This window comes from Urocitellus parryii, chromosome 11 (genome assembly GCF_045843805.1).
Source record: "Urocitellus parryii isolate mUroPar1 chromosome 11, mUroPar1.hap1, whole genome shotgun sequence".
Classification (NCBI taxonomy): Eukaryota; Metazoa; Chordata; class Mammalia; order Rodentia; family Sciuridae; genus Urocitellus; species Urocitellus parryii.
In genome coordinates, this window is record NC_135541.1 from 122,578,850 (window position 1) to 122,600,148 (window position 21,299).

General features: G+C 39.1%; 1 protein-coding gene across 2 annotated transcripts in view; it reads left to right on the forward strand.

Moving 5' to 3' along the window:
* Positions 1 to 238: 238 nt before the first annotated feature.
* Positions 239 to 21,299, forward strand: part of Gatad2b (GATA zinc finger domain containing 2B) — a 95,944-nt gene continuing 74,883 nt past the window's right edge. For both annotated transcript variants that reach the window (XM_026412944.2, XM_026412945.2), the window contains exon 1: positions 239 to 357. The gene's annotated coding sequence lies outside the window, so the exon portion shown is untranslated. The remainder of the gene's footprint in view (positions 358 to 21,299) is intronic.

The window sequence follows — 21,299 nt, forward strand, 5'->3', positions numbered from 1 at the left end:
TTTTTTATTGGTACGGCGAAGAAGAAAGGGGCGGAGTGGCCGGCTTAGGTCGTCCAATGGGCGTCGTGGCGTGTGGGTAAGGCGGAGCCGAGGCGCTTGGCAGCTGCCCAATCAGCGTCCTTGTTTGTGTGGTGCCGCCGCCGCCGGTGCAGCCGCCGCCGCCGCCGCTGCCCCCGTCTGTACCGCAGTGTCTGCTCCGCCCGCCTGCCCCAGTCCGGCCCGCCCCCCTCCCCCACCCCCGTCCCTCGTCCCGTCAGCGGGATCCGGAGCCCACTGTGCGGTCGCCTTTTCCTTTTTCGACGCCTCCGCCGCCGCCTGAGGAGGCGAGCTAGCCGGGAGTTACACCGCCACCGCCAGGTGAGGAGCCTTGGCCTAGGCCAGCCTGGCCGCCCGCCCGCCCGGGGGCGGTGAGGAGCGAGGAAGGGAGGGAGGCTGGGAGGAGGCGGTGGTGGCGGAGGTGGGGGAAGGGAAAGGTGGAGGGGTGGGGGGAGGGGAAGCGCCCGCGAGCCGACGCCCGCCCGCGCGCCCCCGCCTTGCGTCCCCCTCCCCCCACCCCGGCACCGCGCGCCCCCGCCTCGCGCTCCCCCTTCACCTCATCCCCTCCCCCTCTCCGCGCGCGCTCCCCGGTCTTTCGCTTCGCCCTCGCGCGCCCCCAGCTCGTGTCCCTTCATTTCATCTCCTTTTACTCTTTCTCCCCTCCCTCGCGCCCCGTTTCCCCCGCCATCCCCGCTTTCACTCACTACCTCATGCCCGCCATGCTCCCCTTCTTTCCTCCCTAGCGCGCCCCCCCTTTTAACTCTCTCCACCCCCAGTGGTGCCCTCAGGGTGCGGGGGCCGCTCCCTGCTCTCGGTCTTGTGTGTGACGGCGACTGGGACAAATGGGGGATCCTTAAGGGTGAAGGAAGCAAAGGGTGATCCTCATTATTTAGGGAAAGGGATCGCGAGCGCAGAGCCTGACCCTTTATTTCGTCGTCCACCGTTTCCTCGCCGTCCCGTAGGAGGGAATTGTCTCAGCCTGTGTGGATACTTATCTTCTAGAGCGACTAAGCCACCCGTTTTCTCGGCTTGGCTGCTGGGACACGCCGGACCTCTTCCCCAGTGCAGTGCCCGAGGGTCCAGGAAGCTAGAACTTATCCTTCCCCAGCCCGACCGGGACTTGGAGTACTTTTTGCCGTCCGGCTCCTAATTGCGCCAAGGTGCTAGCTACTTTTGCTTATGCGGAGGTTTAGATGCCACTTGCGACCCAGGGCAACCTTCTTCTCTCATAAAGGTGTTGTAGCTTCTTTGGGTTCTTGCCCAGCATCAACTTTCCTCAAAACACAAGGTGTTAGCTCATAGGGATGGCGCTAAGGTGGAGATGGGGGCATTGATGGTGGGTGGCCTGTGGATGCTGAGCTAGAGATCAGTCTTCTTTTGCTGTCCTCTGGCGAATCAGGTAGCCTCTTGAGAACGTTTTCTCATCTGATAAATGATTATTTGGAGGGCTTTTGTGTGTGTGAGATAAGTGGGGATGCTTACTATATTTTAGCAAAGAGAAAGCAGTGTTTTTAGTCCAGACTGCAAAAGAAGAGATTGGGACTGGTAACTGATGGAGTAAAGCAGGCTTTACAGATCCTAGTTGGAGAAGAACTGATGCATTTGTAGTTTAAGAACCTTTCTAAATTATATTTTGAATAGATAGAGCATGCATGTGGTACAAAATCAAACCTTTCCTCCTCCTGTTCTGCACCACGCCAGTCCTCTCCTAGTGTGCAAGATTTCTGTATTTTCTAGCAACACTATGGTATCTGCATGTTGGAAATTAGCCTGTGTGGGAATTTAGTGCTAACTTTATTGTTCTTTCTTTACTGTACTGACCTAAACTCTCCCTTGAAGTCTGATAACTACTTGGATTCATATTTTTTGATGCTGAAGCATTCTTGATAAGAATATTGTACTAGAGTATCATTTTTGTTTCTTGGGAAGGAGGCTGCTTCTGGAGTTGTAAAAGTGGTGCTATGGAGGGTTTCAGTATATTTTGAGGGAAGGCACACACCTGTTGGAAATGGTTTTCTTTCTTTCTCTCTCTCTCTTTTTTTTTTTTTTTTGGTGGTGATGGTTTCCCCCCTGCCCCCACATCTGATACCCAGTCTCTGGCTGTTGAGGATAGGTTAGGTGAGGATATGCTTTCCTTGGGCTTTTTTAAGTAGATCAGTTGTATGAATAATTAGTTAACGGTGAGTTAATTAGTTAACAGGGAGTATTGATCTGCTAGGGCTGTCAGTTTTTAGAGGAAATATAGTTTGTAGGCTAGAGACAGTGATAGTCATCACGAATTGGGTATGTAAGTATTAATCAGCAAGAATCAGAAGGCTCAACCTATAGGTTGAGTGACCCAGTTTGAGAAGAGGTTTATAGACTTTTGTCCTATTATCCTTAGTTGAGAACATACTTGATGAGGTGAGAGTGATTTCTGGTTGACAGCAGCATCCATCTTTATGACACTGTGGTTTGCCTCCCCTGACTGTGTGTGATGTCTGTTAACTTCCTGTTTAGAGGCTTTGGAAATATGGTCTGAATAGAGGTTGCTTTCAGATACTTATCTAGAAACAATGTTAACCAGGTTGCCTGATGCACCCTTCAAATCTAAGTACTGGCAGTAACTTTTGCAAATGCTGTATTTAGCATAGGTTCATAGGGTGGTGGGAGAAGTGTGAGGAATTTTTTCTGAACCTCGTAGTCTTGAGGTACTTTCAAAAGGGAATCTACCCCCCACCTTTTTTGGGGGTGGGGTGGGATGGGAGAGTGTTTCCAGCTGGGCCAGGCTAGACCAATCAGTTGGGTTTTGGTTAGAAAATAGCAGAATGGAAGAGGTATCCGTGTGTGTCCGTGTGTCCATGAAAGTATCCTGATCATATGCTGGGACCTCTGGATTTATCTTAGCTTTAAGCAGTGTGTCTTATATATTGTATGTATAGCTGGCCTCTTGTTTCAATTTACTGATTGATTTTTCCTTCCTTTTCTCCCTCACCTACCAAGCTGAAAGTGTATGTGTAGGGAAACAGCAGCTGTGCTGTCCTGGTTTCTAGACTCTGGAGCTTATTCCATGTTAGCCACCCCATTGGGAGTCATGCTGACAAGCAACCCCTCTGCACTTAGTCAGAAGGCCCATGTTGCTTGGCTCATTGAGAAAAGCCAAACCAGCTTTGGTTGATTAAAACAACTGCTAGAGAAATTGTAAGATTTGAGCCATAACTGCGACCCAGGGACTCTCTTTTCCAGACCTTTGCAGTACTTAAAGCTTTGCATCATTACATCTCAAGGCCCAATAGCCAGACATTTTCTGGGGAGGTTTGGAGGGAAATAAGGGGGGGGGGAGACACACACCCAGTTGGCTATAAATCTAACCCTGGGGAAAAGCTGTCCACCTCTTGCTGGAGAAAAATCCAACCTATCAGACAATGCCACACAAAGTTGCAGTTCCCCTGCTGTTGGCTAAGCATGGGAAAAGATACATGAGGAAGTTCTGTTTCTGTTGAAAAGGACTGGCTTTTGCGGGGAGGAAGCTTCTGTTAGCCCTGTTGTTTGTTTTATCCCAGTAGTCTGTGACACTTTTTCTATAGGTGCTGCTTGGGGAATCCATAAGCAGAATCCATAAGGCAGGGAATTACATTTCTGTGTAGTGGTGATGAAAGTTTCTGAAGCATAGGTCTGATTTGAAATGGTTTCCTTCTCATTTTCTACCTTTTACCTTCTTCCTTGTGGATGTATAAAATATTGCTGTACAGCTTGAGTTCGTCAAGCAGGAGAGCATGATCCATGGTCATTAGGGCTTAACCTGTCTGAAGTGTTTCTTAGATGGTGGTTCAGTAATGTTTGGTGTCTCCCTCAAACCCCTGTAACCTATGCCACTGTCTTAACTTGCTATCAACTGGAAAGCAGCTATGAAGAGTTTGATGTAGCACCAAAAGCAACAGATGAAAAGTGACACATATTTTGTTACTTTTGAGGTATGAAATATTCAAATGCCAAATCTTCCAAAAATCATAGTAATCACAGAAGCATCCTTTTAACAACATCTGGACTTAATTATTTATATTAACAAGTGAACTGCGAAAGAAATTAAGGAAAATGATAATAATTTTATATTCCTGAGACATTTCTTGTTGCTTTTCATACCTGGCTAGCATATTTATTTATTTATTTATTTATTTATTTTTAATAATGGTATTGGGGCTTAAACCCAGGATGTAGTTCAAATGAACTACAATCCCCAGCCTTTTTGTTTTGTTTTGTTTTGTTTTAAGGCAGGGTCCTTGTTCAACTGCCAGTGCTAGTCTCCAACTTGTGATCCTCCTGTCTCAGCCTCCCAAGTAGCTGAGGTTACAAATGCTACAGTCTTCGTTTAAAAGATAATTCCGTGGGGTTGGAGTTGTAGCTCAGCTGTACAGCGTTTGCCTAGCATGGGTGAGGCGCTGGGTTTGATCCTCAGCACCACATACAAATAAAATAAAGATTTTGTGTCCATCTACAACTAAAAATATAAAAAAAAAATCCAGGTTATCTGAATCTGGAAGGCCTACTTTAAGTCTCCTGTTCAAAACTTTTTTGTAGGTGGTGGGGTGAGTAATTAGGAATTGAGCTCAAGGGTGCTTTACCACTGAGCTACATCCCCAGCCCTTTTTACTTTTTAAGACAGAATCTCGCGAAGTTGCTGAGGGTCTAAGTTGCCCAGGCTGGCCTCGAACTTTTGCCTCAGTCTACAGAGTCGCTGGAATTACAGGCATCCGCCACTGTGCCCAGCGAAAGTCACCTTTTCAATGAGGCTTTAAAATTGTACCTAAGTCTAGATTTCACCTGTGATAGTCCTTCCCTGCTTTTATTTTTGTCCCATAGCATTTAATAATATATTTATTTGTTACATTTGTTGCTTGTTGGTCCCTCTTCTATGATATAAAACCTTTAAAAGCTTGGATTCATATCCATGGCATTTATTTTGGTATTTTATTTAGTGCTAGCATACAGTTAATACTTAATAAATATTTGTGGATCAAATAGGAATAATAACCTGTTCTCCTAACCTCATGTTTGTTTATAACAAAATATGAAATGTAATAAGCATAACATGGGATCTTAAAATCCTTTTGTCTCAGCCTTTTAAGTAGCTGGTATTATAGGTGTGCACCATCCTGCCTGGCCTGTCACTTTTCAAACTATAGTTTCTTTATTTTCACTGCTAGTCTCTTAACAGACCCACAGCAACTTTTTTTTTGGAATTTTGCCTGCCATAATTTCTTGCAGTTTTTCATATTTTTTCCTTTTGAACTCTCATTATATTGTCTTCAAAATAGTCTTAGAGATATCTGAATATTATTCTTCACCTTCTTACAAGTATTCAAGTTTCCAGTCATTAAAAGATAAAACTTAGGGCTGGGGATGTGGCTCAAGCGGTAGCGCGCTCGCCTGGCATGCGTGCGGCCCGGGTTCGATCCTCAGCACCACATACCAACAAAGATGTTGTGTCCGCCAATAGCTAATAAATAAGTAAATATTAAAAAAAAAAAAAAAAAAAAAAAAAAAAAAAAAAAAAAAAAAAAAAAAAAAAAAAAAAGATAAAACTTAAACTTTGCATAGTATTCAAAGACCTTTATGGTCTTGGCCTTTGCCTTCCTTTCCAGACTCACTTCTCCACCTTTTAGTTAATACATGAGCAAATATAGTTCTTTTAGTTCCCAGATCAGCTTCCAAATCTCATCTCTCAAATGCTACTTCCTCTGAAAAGCTTTCCTTTACTTGCCCCAAAAGATTAGATGCATTTTCTTCTTTGATCTCACTATACTTTCTAACCATTGCTTGTTTATCTCCAGTGATCTATAAGCCTCTTGAAAGCAAAAGGTAGCTTTTTTTTTTTAACTGTTCTATCTCCAGTGCCTGGCATGGTGCATTTCACCTAAAAGATATTAAAAAATATTTGTTGAATAAAGGGGGTTTGAGAAAATGCCACACATATTTAGAAGATACCCCTTCTGTTATTCTGGGAGAAGAAGAAAAGGGTTGGAGTCTCAGTTTTGTCATTTACTATGAGTATGACCCTGATTGAGTCACTTCAGGTCATTGAGCCTTAATTTCCTCAACTAAGAAATGAGAGTCAGTGACTGCTTTGTCTATTTCACTAGGTTTCTGTGTTAAATAAAATTATGCATGGAGAGGTGCTTTATAAATTGTAAAGTACTATATAATTATTAATTGTATATCAACATATGTGTCGTATAGTTATGTGAAACAGGCTGAACTTCCCTCACAACTTGACTCAGTTTTTTTCCTCAAACATATTGTTAAGCGCCATTTCTTTTTATCTTTAAAACCATAAATATTCTATAACATTGTTCTGTTCATATCTATTTTCATCAGGAGGCATGCTGTGCACCTGAATATTGTCCTAAAGCTTGAAGTTAAGGCTTTCCTCATATTTCAGTGGATAAAAATGGTTACAAAAATTCTAGGAAGTTGTTTTTCAAGGATTCCCTCAGGGCAGGGATTGTATGTAGCTCATTGATAGAGCAAGCATGAGGTACTGGGTTCAATCCTCAATACCACATTAAAAATAAATAAATAGAAAGGTATTGTGTCCATCTACAACTAAAAAAAAAGTTAAAAAAATAAAGATTCCCTCAATCTTGAGTTCTGTGATTTTCCCCCTTAGATTAAAAAAAATTGCTTTTCATAACTTAAAAATAATTTTAAAAATGTAAACTAATTTGTTGAGTACTTTTCTTGTGTAATGGTTTGTGCTGCTTTAATTTTTCAAGTAACTGAGGAAGGTACTCATTTTACAAATGAAAAAATTCAATTACTGGGGAGGTTGTCATTTTGTTAGAATCTCACAGATTTAAAAAAACAATAGTGAATCCAACATAATTTGAACAACTCTGCAACTCTGTCTGACTCCAAAAGTTAAAAATCTTAAAATTCTGGGGCTGGGGATGTGGCTCAAGTGGTAGCGCACTCGCCTGGCATGCGTGTGGCCCAGGTTCGATCCTCAGCACCACATACAAACAAAGATGTTGTGTCTGCCGAAAACTAAAAAATAAATGTTAAGAAATTCTCTCTCTCTCTCTCTCTCTAAAAAAAAAAATCTTAAAATTCTAGTGTTTCTTCAAGAGGTTTGGTTTTCCTTTTTTAATCTTTTTCAAAAATGGTTTTCTCAATAAGGTCTTATGTGAAATAAGTGTACGTTAGTGGTAATTACATGGTCAGATGGGTTTTTGAAAAAGAAAAATCTCTTACCCCAGATTTTAAGACATGACTTCCAAAGCCCTGCATATCTAAATATACATATTATACATTGGGAGTGGAAAAGAATGATTAAAAGATATAGTGCTGCCAGGCGAGGTGGTACACACCTGTCATCCCAGTTGAGGGAGGCTGGCAGGAGGATGGCAAGTTCAAAGCCAGCCTCAGCAAGAGTGAGGTGCTAAGCAACCCAGTGAGACCCCTGTCTCTGAATAAAATACAAGATAGGGCTTGGGATGTGGCTGAGTGGTAGGGTGCCCCTGAGTTCAATCCCCAGTACTCACCTCCCCCTTCAAAGAAAAGATACAGTGCTTCTCAAAATTATTTGACTTTGAAAAAAGAATTCTGGGGCTGGGGATGTGGCTCAAGCGGTAGCACGCTCGCCTGGCATGCATGCAGCCTGGGTTCAATCCTCAGCACCACATACAAACAAAGATATTGTGTTCGCCGAAAAACTAAAAAAAATAAAATAAATATTAAAAAAAAATCAAGAAAAAGAAAAGAGAATCCTGGGGCACTAGTCATCTCACTGAATGCTTTGAGACTACTACACTTTGCTGCCCTTCCTGATAGTTCTTCTATGTGTTGTGTTGAGGTGTTTTTTTTTTTTTTTCAAGTTTGTCATTCTGGAATAAAGGAACTAACTGCATTTATGTTCTTTAATTTTTTATTTTATCTTATTTTTTAGTTGTAGATGGACAAAATACCTTTATTTCATTTGTTTTTATGTGATGCGGAGGATAGAACCCAGTGTCTTACACATGCTAGGGAAGCACTTTGTCATTGAGCTACAATCCCAGTCCCCCACCCCCTTTTAAAAAAAGATGCTTTTTAGAAACTTTAGTGGTATGTGGACTGTCATTTTTTCCCCAAGAATCTTTTTTTTTTAATATTTATTTTTTAGTTCTAGGTGGACACAATATCTTTATTTTGTTTTTATGTGGTGCTGAGAATCAAACCCAGTGCCTCACGCCTGCTAGGGGAGTGTGCTACCACTTGTGCCACATCCCCAGTGCTCCCAGAATCCTTTTTTTTTTTTTTTAGAGAGAGAGAATTTTTTTTCAATATTTATTTTTCAGGTTTTGGTGGGCCACAACATCTTTATTTTATTTTTATGTGGTGCTGAGGATCAAACTCAGTGCCCCGCGCACGCTAGGTGAGAGCGTTATGGCTTGAGCTATATCCCCAGCCCCCCCACAAGAGTTTTTTAAGGCAAATGGTGCAGTTCAACCAACTTGGCTTTCACTTTCAGTATATTCCTAGGAGAAGACCTGTAACTGAGCTGTTGCCCCACCTTTTATGTAATGTACTAGAAACAAGACTATAAGCTTTCAACATTGTGACTGAACAGAAATCCTTAAGTTAGGTGCAAGAAATTCTTCTTTTCTGGAAAGATAGTTGTATCACAGAGAAAGCCATAAAGCCTATCATTATTTTTTTTCTGTGAGGCATACGGACACACCTGTGGATCAGTGAAGAAAAGGAACTCTAATTGCCCTGTATCATTTAAAGGCATAAACACCTGAATGGTGTTTACTTCTGGATTTCAAGTTTTTATTTAGTAGGGTGAAACACTTATCTAACCAGTGGAAAATATTAAGAAGAGTTCCTTAATAGACTAACAAAATTTTGGAGGTAGAGGGACATCTTCAATCACTCTTTAGCATATATATGGTTAGATCGATGTATGGCTATCAGAGGAATTGAAACATTTGCCTCTACTGAAATGTGTGTTCCTACTGCCACGGACAGGTTGTCTAGAAGACCCTTGGAATATGGAGCTATTATTTTCTATGGGAGTTTGATATGTGAATAGCATGACACTCTTTGATTTATAATTGTCTATAAATAAATAGTGTCACACTGATGCCATTTTCTCTTACTTTGTAATTCAGGTAGTAAAGAGTGCTCAGTTTCTCATCTGAGCTTATTTTTTTTTATTTTTTTAATTTTTTTTATTTTTTAGTTCTCGGCGGACACAACATCTTTGTTGGTATGTGGTGCTGAGGATCGAACCCGGGTCGCACGCATGCCAGGCGAGCGCGCTACCGCTTGAGCCACATCCCCAGCCCTCATCTGAGCTTATTGAGATTTAGAAAATTTTGCCTTTTTAGAATTGGTTGTTTGCAGTCCTGGGGGTGCAATGGAGGGCCTTGTACATTATTAGGCAAGAGCTTACCACTGAGTTATATCTCTAGCCCTTTTATTTATTATTTATTTATTTATTTATATTTTTTTTGGTAGTTGTAGATGGACAGACTGCCTTTATTTTTATTTGTATGTGTTGCTAAGGATCAAACCTAGTACCTTGCACATGCTAGGCAAGCACTCTGCCACTGAGCTACAACCTCAGCCCCATGTTTATTTATTTAAGAAAAAGTTTTTTTAGTTATAGTTTGACACAATACCTTTATTTTTGTTTGTTTATTTTTATGTGGTGCTAAGGATTGAACCCAGTGCCTAGCACATGCTAGGCGCGTACTCTACCGCTGAGCCACAACCCCAGTCCCTGTTTTTTTTTTTTTTTTAATAATGTATTAATATTGAACTGAATGCTTTCAAGGAGTATGGGTGACTGGAAAAGGATTTTTTTTAAAATATTTATTTTCTAGTTGCAGGTGGACACAATACATTTATTTATTTATTTTATTTATGGTACAGGGATTGAACTCAGGGGTACTCAACCACTGAGCCAAGTCCCTAGCCCGATTTTGAATTTTATTTAGAGACAGGGTCTCACAGAGTTGCTTAGTGCCTCACCTTTGCTGAGGCTGGCTTTTACTCGCAATTCTTCTGTCTCAGCCTCCTCACTCAGCTGTGCACCACCATACCTAGCTAGAAAAGGCTCTTTTACAGCTATGTTTTGCAGTCGACAGGAACATTGTGGAAATAACAGTTGCATCTTCAAAGTTGCATCTTCCTTGAGGATTCAAAGGAATATTAATTCTCCTGATAATTAGTGGTGAAAATTTGAGATCTTTTTTTTAAATATTTATTTTTTAGTTGTACACAATACCTTTATTTTGTTTATTTATTTTTATGTGGTGCTGAGGATCGAACTCAGGGCCTCGCATGTGCTAGGCGAGCACTCTATCGCTCAGCCAGCCACAACCCCAGCCCAAAATTTGAGATCTTTTTTTTTTTTTTAAGAAAGAGAGAGAGAATTTTTTAATATTTATTTTTTAGTTTTTGGCGGACACATCTTTTTTTTTTTTTTAAAGAGAGAGAGAGAATTTTTTTTTAATGTTTATTTTTTAGTTTTCGGCAGACACAACATCTTTGTATGTGGTGCTGAGGATAGAACCCGGGCCGCACACATGCCAGGCGAGCGCCTGGCTTGAGCCACATCCCCAGCCCCAAAATTTGAGATCTTGATCTAATGAGTTATGCTTATACTATATATATACACACACATATATATATGTGTGTGTGTATATATATACACACACACACACACACATATACATATATAGAAGTATCAAAAAATGAAATTTAACTGAGCATGGTAGTGCATGCTTGTAGTTCCAGCTTCAGAGGCTGAGGCAGGAGGATCATGACTTCAAAGCCAGCCTCAGCAATTTAGTAAGGCTCTGAGCAACTCAGTGAGACCCTGTTTCTGAATAAAATAACTAAATAAAAAAAGGGCTGGGATGTGGCTCAGAGGTTAAGTGCCCCTGGTTCACCCGGGTACCAAAAAGAAAAAAAAAAAAAAAGAAATTGAAAAGTATCTAATTGTATGACTTTCTTTCTTTTCTTTTATTTTTTTTAGTTGTAGACGAACACAATACCTCTATTTTATTTGTTTATTTTTATGTGGTACACATTTTAGGCAAATGCTCTACCACTGAGCCACAGCTCTGTCCCTAGTTGTGTGACTTTTATATTGTGTTCTAGATGCAGTTGGGTTGAGGATGTGAAAAGACTTTGAATAAGAGTTATTGAAGGGTATAGAAAGAACAGTGAGATTTTTACCTATTGTTTTATAGCTTTCTGAATTAGATGAAAAAGGCTTTGGAAACGGACATTTTAATTTTGTTAATTTTTGTTGATGTGCTGCTTTAGTATATTTTCCATGAGCTGCTTATGTACCACATTAGCCCTTTCTTTTGCTGGTTATTCTAAAAAGCTTTGTAGTGTATGTATTTTGTGTTTGTGTATTCTTGCTCTTTTAAACAACCCAATATTCTCAGTATTGTGCATTAATTGAATTCTCTGAATATGAGGAAATAGTTTAGTACTGGTACTGCTCCTACAATTTTCCACTTATTTTCTTGAAGGTTTTCCTTTTGTTGGGTGTGGTGGTGCAGGCCTGTAATCCTAGTGGTTCAGGAGGCTGAGGCAGGAGGATTTCAAGTTCAAAACTAGCCTTAGCAAGTTAGGCAAGACCTTGTCTCAAAACAAACAAACAAACAAAAAAAGCTCAAGATGTGGGTTAAACTAGAATAAGTCTTGGTCTTTTTCATGGTATTCCCTAGTATACTTTATCCTTGTTCTGGGTAATATGCTCCCATTTATCTTTTTTTTTTCCTTCCTCTTTTTTTTTGGGGGGGGGGAGGTACGGGGATTGAACTCAGGGTGCTTTACCCCTGAGATAGGGTCTCGTTAAGTTGCTAAGACTGCTGTCAAACTTGTGATTCTTATTCCTCAGCCTCTTAAGTTGCTGGGATTATGAGCAGGCACTTCCACACCAGGTATGCTTCCATTTATCTGAGAGATTCCATTTCTTAGACTCCCATGAATCAAAATATTTTATTGGCCTAACTTCTCACTTCATTGTACCACATACTTGACAAGTGTTCATCTGCTCTGTCCTTGTGAACATCACTAATAGTTTATGAATTTACCATGATGCCCTTGTCCATTTTTAGACAGAATAGTATTTTAGAAAATTTGCATATATACATGCAACAATTCTTATAACTATGAAAGTAATACTAGTTAGTTTCATCAAATTTGAAAAAATACAGAAAAACAACAAATCTGCAATAGTACTATGGTAAAGCAAAGTACAGACTGAATGAGAAAGCCAGTCATTCTTTTAAAGGTAATGGTAAACTGGAATATAGGTTTGTGTGTGGGGGGGTAAATGTACATAAGATAAGATCTGTCGTTTTAGGTTTTTAAAGAATGGAATTCAGTTCACAACATTTACATTGTTGTGCATCCATCACCACTGTCTTTAGAACTTTCTCATTTTTCCAAGCTGAAACTATACCCATTAAACAATCACTCCCTATTTCTCCTCTGTCCACCCCCTGGCAACCATCATTCTACTTTTTTTTTTTTAATTTGACTACTCTATGTATCTTGTATAAATGGAATCATGCAATATTTATCCTTTTATGTTTAGCTTATTGTGACTTAGTATATATTCAGGATTTATCCCTGTCGTAGCATGTGTCAGAATTTCATTCCTTTTAAGGCTCTCATTTACTTATATGTAAGTATAACATTTTGTGTGACATTGGGTTGTTTTTCACCTTTGTTTGTTATAAATAATGCTGCTTTTAACATGAGTGTATAGATACCTGCTTGACCATGTTTCTTCCTTTTAATTGGCACTGAGGATTGAACCCAGGCCTCACACAAACACTCTATCAACAATCTATACCCCCAGCCCTCAATCTTTTCCTCCCCGAGTCCTCCCCACAATTTTCCCCCCTCAGTAGGACAGAGGTTTATTTAGAATAGAAACCCATCAAGGGAGACATGAGCTATATCAGGAGTGAGAATTTCTTGTGGGGTAAAGCAAAGAATACTCATTCAAGGTAGAGTAATGGATACCCTAGCTCTTCTTAAGTTTTATTTAGAGAGATTGTCTTGTTAAGTTGTCCAGGCTGGCCTCGAACATGGAATCCTCCAGCCTCAGCCTCCCTGTAGCTGGGATTATGGGCACATGCTACCACACCGATTATTTATATATAATTAAAAATTTCATTTTTAGGTGGCTCTGGATGTGGCTCAGTGGTAGAGTGCTTACCTAGCATATATGAGTTGTGTGAAGCACTGATTTTGTTTCTCAGCACTACCTAAAAATAAATAAATAAAATAAAGGTATTGTGTCTATCTACAACTTAAAAAAAAAAAAATTCCAGTTCAATAATGGGGATTGAACCCAAGGACATTCTACCACTGAACTATATCCTCAGCCCCCTGTAAAATTTTTTTATTTTGGGGCTGGGGTTGTGGCTCATCGGTAGAGTACTCGCCTTGCACATGCAAAGCTTTGGGTTCAATCCTCAGCATAAAAATAAATAAAATAAAGGTATTGTGTCAGCTACAACTGAAAAAAAAAATTAGTTTGGCTAGGCACAGTGGAACATACCTGTAATCTCAACAGTTTGGGAGGCTGAGGTAGGAGGATCATGAGTTCAAGATCAGCCTCAGCTACCCAATTGCTCAAGCAATTGAGTGAGCCGCTGTCTCAAAAAAAAAGTATAAAGGTTCCTGGTGCAGTGGTGCATGTGTAATCTCAGTGGCTCAGGAGGCTGAGGTAGGAAGATTGGGAGTTCAAAGCCTCAGCAATTTATCAAAGCCCTAAACAACTCAGTAAGACCCTGTCTCTAAATAAAATATGAAAAAGGGATGGGGATGTGGTTCAGTGGTTAAATGTTCCGAAGTTCAAGCCCAGATACATACATACATAAATAAAATAAATGTTAAAAGGGGCTAGGGATTTAGTTTAGAGGTGAAGTGCTTGGAGATTCAATCCCTAGTACTTGAAAGAAAGAAAAGAATTTCTTTTTTTTCTTTTTCTTTTTTTTTTTTTTTTGTAACAGTCTTTCTAAATTGCCCAGGCCTGCCTTCAGCTTAATCCTTTTACCTTCTCAATTATGCCAGGCTCATTCTGTTGTTCAGTTTTGCATTCTTCCCAATCTAGAATGCTCTTTTCCCCCCTTATCTTTGCGTGGTTGACTTGTCATTTTTTGTTTGTTTTTAATATATTTTAGTTGTAGATGGACATAATATTTATTTATTTTTATGTGGTGCTGAGGATTGAACCCAGTGCTCCACATGTGAGACAGGTGCTCTACCAGTGAGCTACATCCCCAGCCCCCACCCTTTTTTTTTTTTTTTTTAACATTTTATTTTGATACAGTGTCTTGCCAAATTGTCAGGATCTCGCTCAATTCTTGAGACTGGCTTTGAACCCACAGTTTTCCACCACAGCCTCCTGAGTTGCTGGGATTATAGGCATGCACCACCACACCCTGCTCCCAGCCTTTTTTATTTTTTGAGACAAGGTCTCAATAAGTTGCCAAGGTTGTCCTCAAATTTGCCAACCTCCTCCCTCAGCTTCCCAAGTCAAAGGATTTATAGGTGTATACAACTGTGCCTGGCTCTACTTTGGATTCTTTTTGGTATATATCTAAAATTAGAATTGCTAGATCTTTTTTTTTTTTAAAAGTTTATTTTTTTGACTCATAGATTTGGAGGTTTTAGTTCATGGCCAGTTAAACCCATTACTTTTTTTTTTTTTTTTTTTTTGAGAGAGAGAGATAATTTTAATATTTATTTTTTAGTTTTCGGCAGACACAACATCTTTGTATGTGGTGCTGAGGATCAAACCCGGGCCGCATTCATGCCAGGTGAGCCCGCTACCGCTTGAGCCACATCCCCAGCCCTAGAATTGCTAGATCTTGATAATTCTGTTTTTGAGGAACTATTGTGTTTTCTTTCTTTCCCCCTTTTTTTTTTTGCTATCAAGGATTAAACCTAGGGCACTTAACCACTGAGCCACAGCCCAGCCCTTTTTATTTTTTCATTTTTATTTTGATGCAGGTTCTTGCTAAGTTGCTTTGGGCCTTGCTAAATTGCTCAGGCTACCTTTGAACTTGCAATCTTCCTGCCTCAGCCTCCCCAGCTGCTTGGATTACAGATGTGCCCCACTCACCATGCCTGGCATAATTGTTTTCTACAGCGACTATATATTTACATTTCTATCATCGACGTACAAGAGTTCTGATTTCTTCACATACTTACCCAACATTTGTTATTTTTGGTTGTTTTTTATAATAGCTATCCTAATAGGCATAAAGAAGTATTTTATTTTGAGTGTGTGTGTGTATGTATGTGTGAACTCATGCACACATTTAAGAATCTGAGGCAGAAGGATCTCAAGTTCAAGGACAGCCTCAATAATTTAGCATGACTGTTTCAAAATAAACGATAGATAGAAATATAATTGAAGGTATAGCATCCTTGGCTTTGATCCCCAGTATTACAGAAACAAAAGAAAAAACAAAACTCGTCTTTATGTTACCCAGCTGGTGGTGATTCCTGGTCTCAAGCAGTCCTTTTGCCTGAACCTCTTGTAGATAATAACAGACACATGCCACCATACCTGGCTTCATTGTGATTTTGTTTTTTGTTTCCTTAATGATTAGTGATGATGAGGTTCTTTTCAAGGGTTTATCATTCATTTGTATATTTTCTGTGAAGAAATGTCAATTCAAATTCTTTGCTCTTTTTTTTTTTTTTTGGCAGGGGTGGGATGCAGTAAGGAACCAGGAATCGAACTCAGGGCACTCGACCACTGGGCCACATCTCCAGCCCTATTTTGTATTTTATTTAGAGACAGGGTCTCGCTGAGTTGCTTAGTGCCTCACTTTAGAGTGCTGAGGCTGGCTTTGAATTCACAATCCTCCTGACTCAGCCTCCCAAGCTGCTGGGATCACAGGTGGCATGGCAGCAGTAGTATCCTTTTGTATATAAAAGTATTTAGTTATAAAGCCCAGTTTATCTATTTTTATTTATTTTCCTGTGCTTTTGGTGTCTTAAGAAATCAATACTAGGTCAGGCAAGGTGGCACATGCCTGTAATCCCAGCAGCTAAGGAGGCTGAGGCAGGAGGATTATGAGTTCAAAGCCAGCCTCAGCAATTTAGCAAGGCCCTAAGCAACTAAGAGAGACCTTATTTCAAAATTAAAAAAATAAAAAGGGCTGGGGATGTGGTTCAGTGGTTAAGCATCCCTGGGTTCAAACCTCAGTACTGAAAAAAAAAAAAAAAAGAAAGAAATCATTGCCAGGACTGGGGATGTGCCTCAGTGGTAGCATATTTGCCTGGCATACACAGGGTCCGAGTTTGATCCCTAGTACCACACACGCACACACACAGCCAAAAAAAAAAAAAAGGGCCGGGGAGAAGAAAAAAATAGATCGTCGTCAAATCCAGCATCATGAAGTTTTTCCTGTTTTCTTCTAGGAATTTTATAGTTTGAGCTTTTTGTTCTATTTTATGTCAATTTTTCTATATGGTATAAGGGTCCAACTTCATTTTTTTCAGTTTTCCCAGCACCATTAGTTGAAGATTGTCCTTTCTTCATTGAATGGTCTTAGCACCCTTGTCAAAAAATTACTTGTTGGGTGGAATGTAGCTCAGAGGTAGAGTGCTCGCCTAGCCTACACAAGGCCCTGGGTTTGATCCCAGTATTTTATTTTATTTTATTTTTGTGTGTAATGTATATATATCTACATGTATATACATGTGTGCGCGCGTGTGTGGATGTCTGCAAGGGTTTATTTTGGGTTTTCTGTTTCACTGGTCTGTATGTCTGTTTATGAAGTACATTAGTTTGTTGTGTTTTTTTTTTTGTGTGTGTGTGTGTGTGGTGCTCGGGATTGAACCCAGGCACTTGTACATGTGAGTATCTGGGTATAGCTCTACCAACTGAGCTATATCTCCAGCCCTACATTACAGTTTTGATTACTATTTTGAAAATCAGAAGATATGAGTACTCTGATTTTCTCTTTATTCAAGATTATTTTGGCTATTTGGGGTTGAATTTTAGGATAGGTACTCTGTTCATGTTTTTTATATTGGGATGAAAATTGAAATGGGATCCTTTTATTACAGTTTGGCAATTAATTAGAGTTTTTTTTTTTATGTAGTTCCATGGATCACTGTATTTTTCTTTATGTATTAGAGGGTTTTTTTTTGTTTTGTTTTTTGAGGTAGTGTTTTGCTGCTATGTTGCCCCAGGATGGTCTTGAACTCTTTTTTTTTTTTTTTTTTAAATAGCACATAGATGGATCTTTTACTTTTTTTTTCTATTTTTTATTTTGATTGAAATGTTCTTTTATTATTATCTACACATGACATTACAATGATCTTGGCATTGGTCTTGGGATTGAACTCATGGGCGCTTTACCACTGAACTACACTCCCAGCACTTTTTTTTATTTTTTGACACAGGGTCTTGCTAAGTTGCCCAGGCTGATCTGGATCTTTGAATCATTCTGCCTAAGACTCCTGAATAGCTAGGATTACAAGTGTGTGCCACCATACCTGGCAGTGAAAGTTTTAAAGGTGAAAATTCTTTTATGGATATTAAAACTTTATTAGGAAAGAATATTCTGTCATTGAGTAGTATGTCCTATTACGGACATTGGCTGTGTACATTTCATATTGCCTACAAATATTTCTCTTCAGTGATTATCATTGCTATTATTCCCTTAGCACTGAACAAACAATTTGAATACTATTGGGTCATTAAATTTAGTTTAGGAATGCTTTATTGCCTTATTCATGAAGTCTATTTTATAATTTTATTTAGTCCTCCAGATCCCAAACTGTCAGAAAATCCAGGGTTCTGATCATTAATACAGGGTTACTTTTCTAATTCCTGGAGTATACACCCCACTTTGCTTTTTTCTGACTTAGACTAGTTCAGTGTTGCAAATAAAGAGAAAACTGTTTACTTTGTTATAAATTCTGCTGGTTGTAGAGAACTAAAAAGGCCTGAAAAATCCTATAGTCATTTGTTGTATACCTCTAATGTAAAAAACATATATACACACACACAGGTGTTTTAGAGGATACGAAGATAAAATGATTTGAGTTATTTAAAATAATTGCTAGAAGGGCTGGAGTTGTGGCTTACATCTGCCTAGCATATGTGAGGCACTGGGTTCCATCCTCAGCACCACAAAAAAATAAAATAAATTAAAACAAAGAAAATAAAGGTATTGTGTCCATTTATTAAAAAATAAATAAATAACTACTAGATACAATATTTATATGTTTACTACTTGTGATATTGGGGATTGAACCCAGGGGTGTTCTACCACTGAGCTACATCTCTGACCGTTTTTATTTGTTTGGAGACAGGGTTTTGTTGCCCAGGCAGACAGTTCTACTGCATTAGCTTCCAGAGTTGTGGGATTATGGGTGTCACTGTGCCAGCTACATAAAATACAACTAAAATTTAAATAACCAAATTAGAACTAAGTGCTTCTTTAGGTGTTTCACATCTGTGACAATGTGATAAAATGGGTTAAAGAGGGGCTGGAGATGTGGCTCAGCGGTAGCGCGCTCGCCTGGCATGCGTGCGGCCCGGGTTCGATCCTCAGCACCACATACCAACAAAGATGTTGTGTCCGCCGAGAACTAAAAAATAAATATTAAAAAAAATTCTCTCTCTCTCTCTCTCTCTCTCTCTCTCTCTCTCTCTCTCTCTCTCCTCTCTCACTCTCTCTTTAAAAAAAAAAATGGGTTAAAGATGGGTATTTTTTTTTTTTGGAGAGGGTACCAGGGTTTGAACTCAGGGGCACTCAACTACTGAACCACATCCCCAGCCCTATTTTGAATTTTTTTTAGAGGCAGAGTCTCACTCAAGTTGATTAGTGCTTCGCTGTTGCTGAGGCTGGCTTTGAACTCCTGATCCTCATGTCTCAGCCTCTGAACTGCTGGGATTACAGGCATGTGCCATTGTGCCCAGTCTAAAGATGCTTTTTGTTAAGCTAAAAATACTACAGATTGGGCTGGGGCTATAGCTCAGCGGCAAAGTGCTTGCCTAGCATGCATGAGGCACTGGGTTAGATTCTCAGTACTACATAAAAATTAACAAATAAAATAAAGGCATTCTGTTCATCTACAACTACAAAAAAATTTTTTTTTTTTTTAAAAACTACAGGTTGTTTTACCCCAAATGCCAGAATCTTTAAGCATCAAATTTTAAGATTACAACCCACTTCATACTTGCCTTCATTCATTCTAATACTATAAACAGGTCACCAGTAAGGAGAAATTTTTCTTCATTTCCAAATGCCAATGTCAAATAAGAGAAAATAAAAGAAGAGCAGTGGAGCTAAACCTACAATGGTCAAAAATCAAAATCAAAAGAGGTATTTATGCCTTAGAACGGAATTACTAATAAGGTACATTTTAAGTGTTCCAAAAGGCATTTAAAGACAGTTTTTAACCACTGGCCAGCCATACTGTTTCAAGTTTAGATTTAAATTATATTGCTTTAGAAACTTCATAAGCTGTGAATGTAAACTGATAAAAGTTTGGGGGGGATAATTTAACAATTGAGGCAGGAGGAAGGTAAATTTCAGGCCAGCTGGGCAGTTTAATAAGAAGACCCTGTATCAAAATAAAGTAGAAAGGGCTGGGGACAGGACTCTTTAATATACTATTTTTTTTTTTTAAAGAAAAAAGTTTCAAAGGAGTATATAAGTACCATAAGATTTTTAAAAAATTGCAGAAGAATATAATATTTATAAAGGTACACCTGCTTACATCAAGTAAAAGTACTGAAGAAATCATGGCAGTAATAAACACTAAATCTAATATAATATAGTGTTTACCTTTGAGGGGAAAAAAGGGAGGGAAGTGAAATAGGAATAGTTTCTCTGAGAACTTCAGTTTTATTTGTGATGACTTATTTCTTAAACTAGATGATGAGTAAATGGTTGGTTATAGCATTATTCTATTTTTTTTTTTTAATTTGGAATAATAGTATAGATTAGGATCTGCAGACCAAATTCTGTTTGCAACCTGTTTTGGTCCACCATGAACTAAAAGTTATAAATGATTTGAACAGTGTTGAAAAAACTAAGATTATTTCATGATGGGAAAATTACATGAAATTCATATTTTGATGTCCATAAATAAAATTTTAATGGAGACAGCCACACTAATTTGTTTATATATTGTCCATAACTACTTTTATGCTGCTACAGTGTTAAAGTTGGTAGTCATAACAAAGGTGGTAAGGCCCCAAAGACCTAAAATATTTACTGTTTGGTCCTTTGCTGAAAAAGCTTGCCGTCTGTGTCATAGATGAATTTTGGTCCCAAATGAATGGTGCTGTGACTGGACAAATGAGCTACTAGTGAATACTTGTAGTAAGATGGAGATATTTATCCCCCAATTGTGCTTTTTGAACATTTTAATCAAAGGAAAATCAATTACCTAGAAAATTTTCATGGAAGTTTTCAGAATGGTTGCCCAGTAGGAATCTAATTTTGTTGAGTAAGTCTAATTTCAATATATTTTATCCTATGAATCACTTGTTATTTTTTTAAGTTTGTTTTTATTCTGATTTGTTATACATGATGGCAGAATGCAATTCATTTCGTATTACTCATATAGAGCACAATTTTTCAAGACACTGGTTGTGCCAAAGTATTTTCACACCATTTGTGTCTTTTACATGTACTTAGGGTAATGATGTCTAACTCATTGCACCATTGTTTCTACCCCCTTGCCTCCTCCTTTCCCCTCCCTCCCCTTTGCCTTATCCAGAGTTCCTCCATGCCCCCCCACCCCAATCGCCATTAGGGGTCTGCATCAGCATATCAAAGAAAACATTCGGCCTTTGGTTTTTGGGATTGGCTTGCTTCTATTCTCCAACTTCATCCATTTACCTGCAAATGCCATGATTTTATTCTCTTTTAATACTGAGTCATGTTCCATTTTGTGTGTGTGTCTGTGTGTGTACGTATATATATATATCTTAAGTATGTATATATCTTATGTATGTATGTATGTGTATGTATATATGTATATCCATTCATCTACTGAATGGCAGCTAGGTTGGTTCCATAATTGAGCTATTGTGAATTGTGCTGTTACAAACCTTGATATGGCTGTGTCCCTGTTCTATGCTGTTTTTAAGTCCTTTGGGTATCAACCGAGGAGTGGGATAGCTGGGTCAAATGGTGGTTCCATTCCCAGTTTTCCAAGGAATCTCCATACTGCTTTCCAGATTGGTGGGATTGCAAATTGGTGCAGCCAGCAAT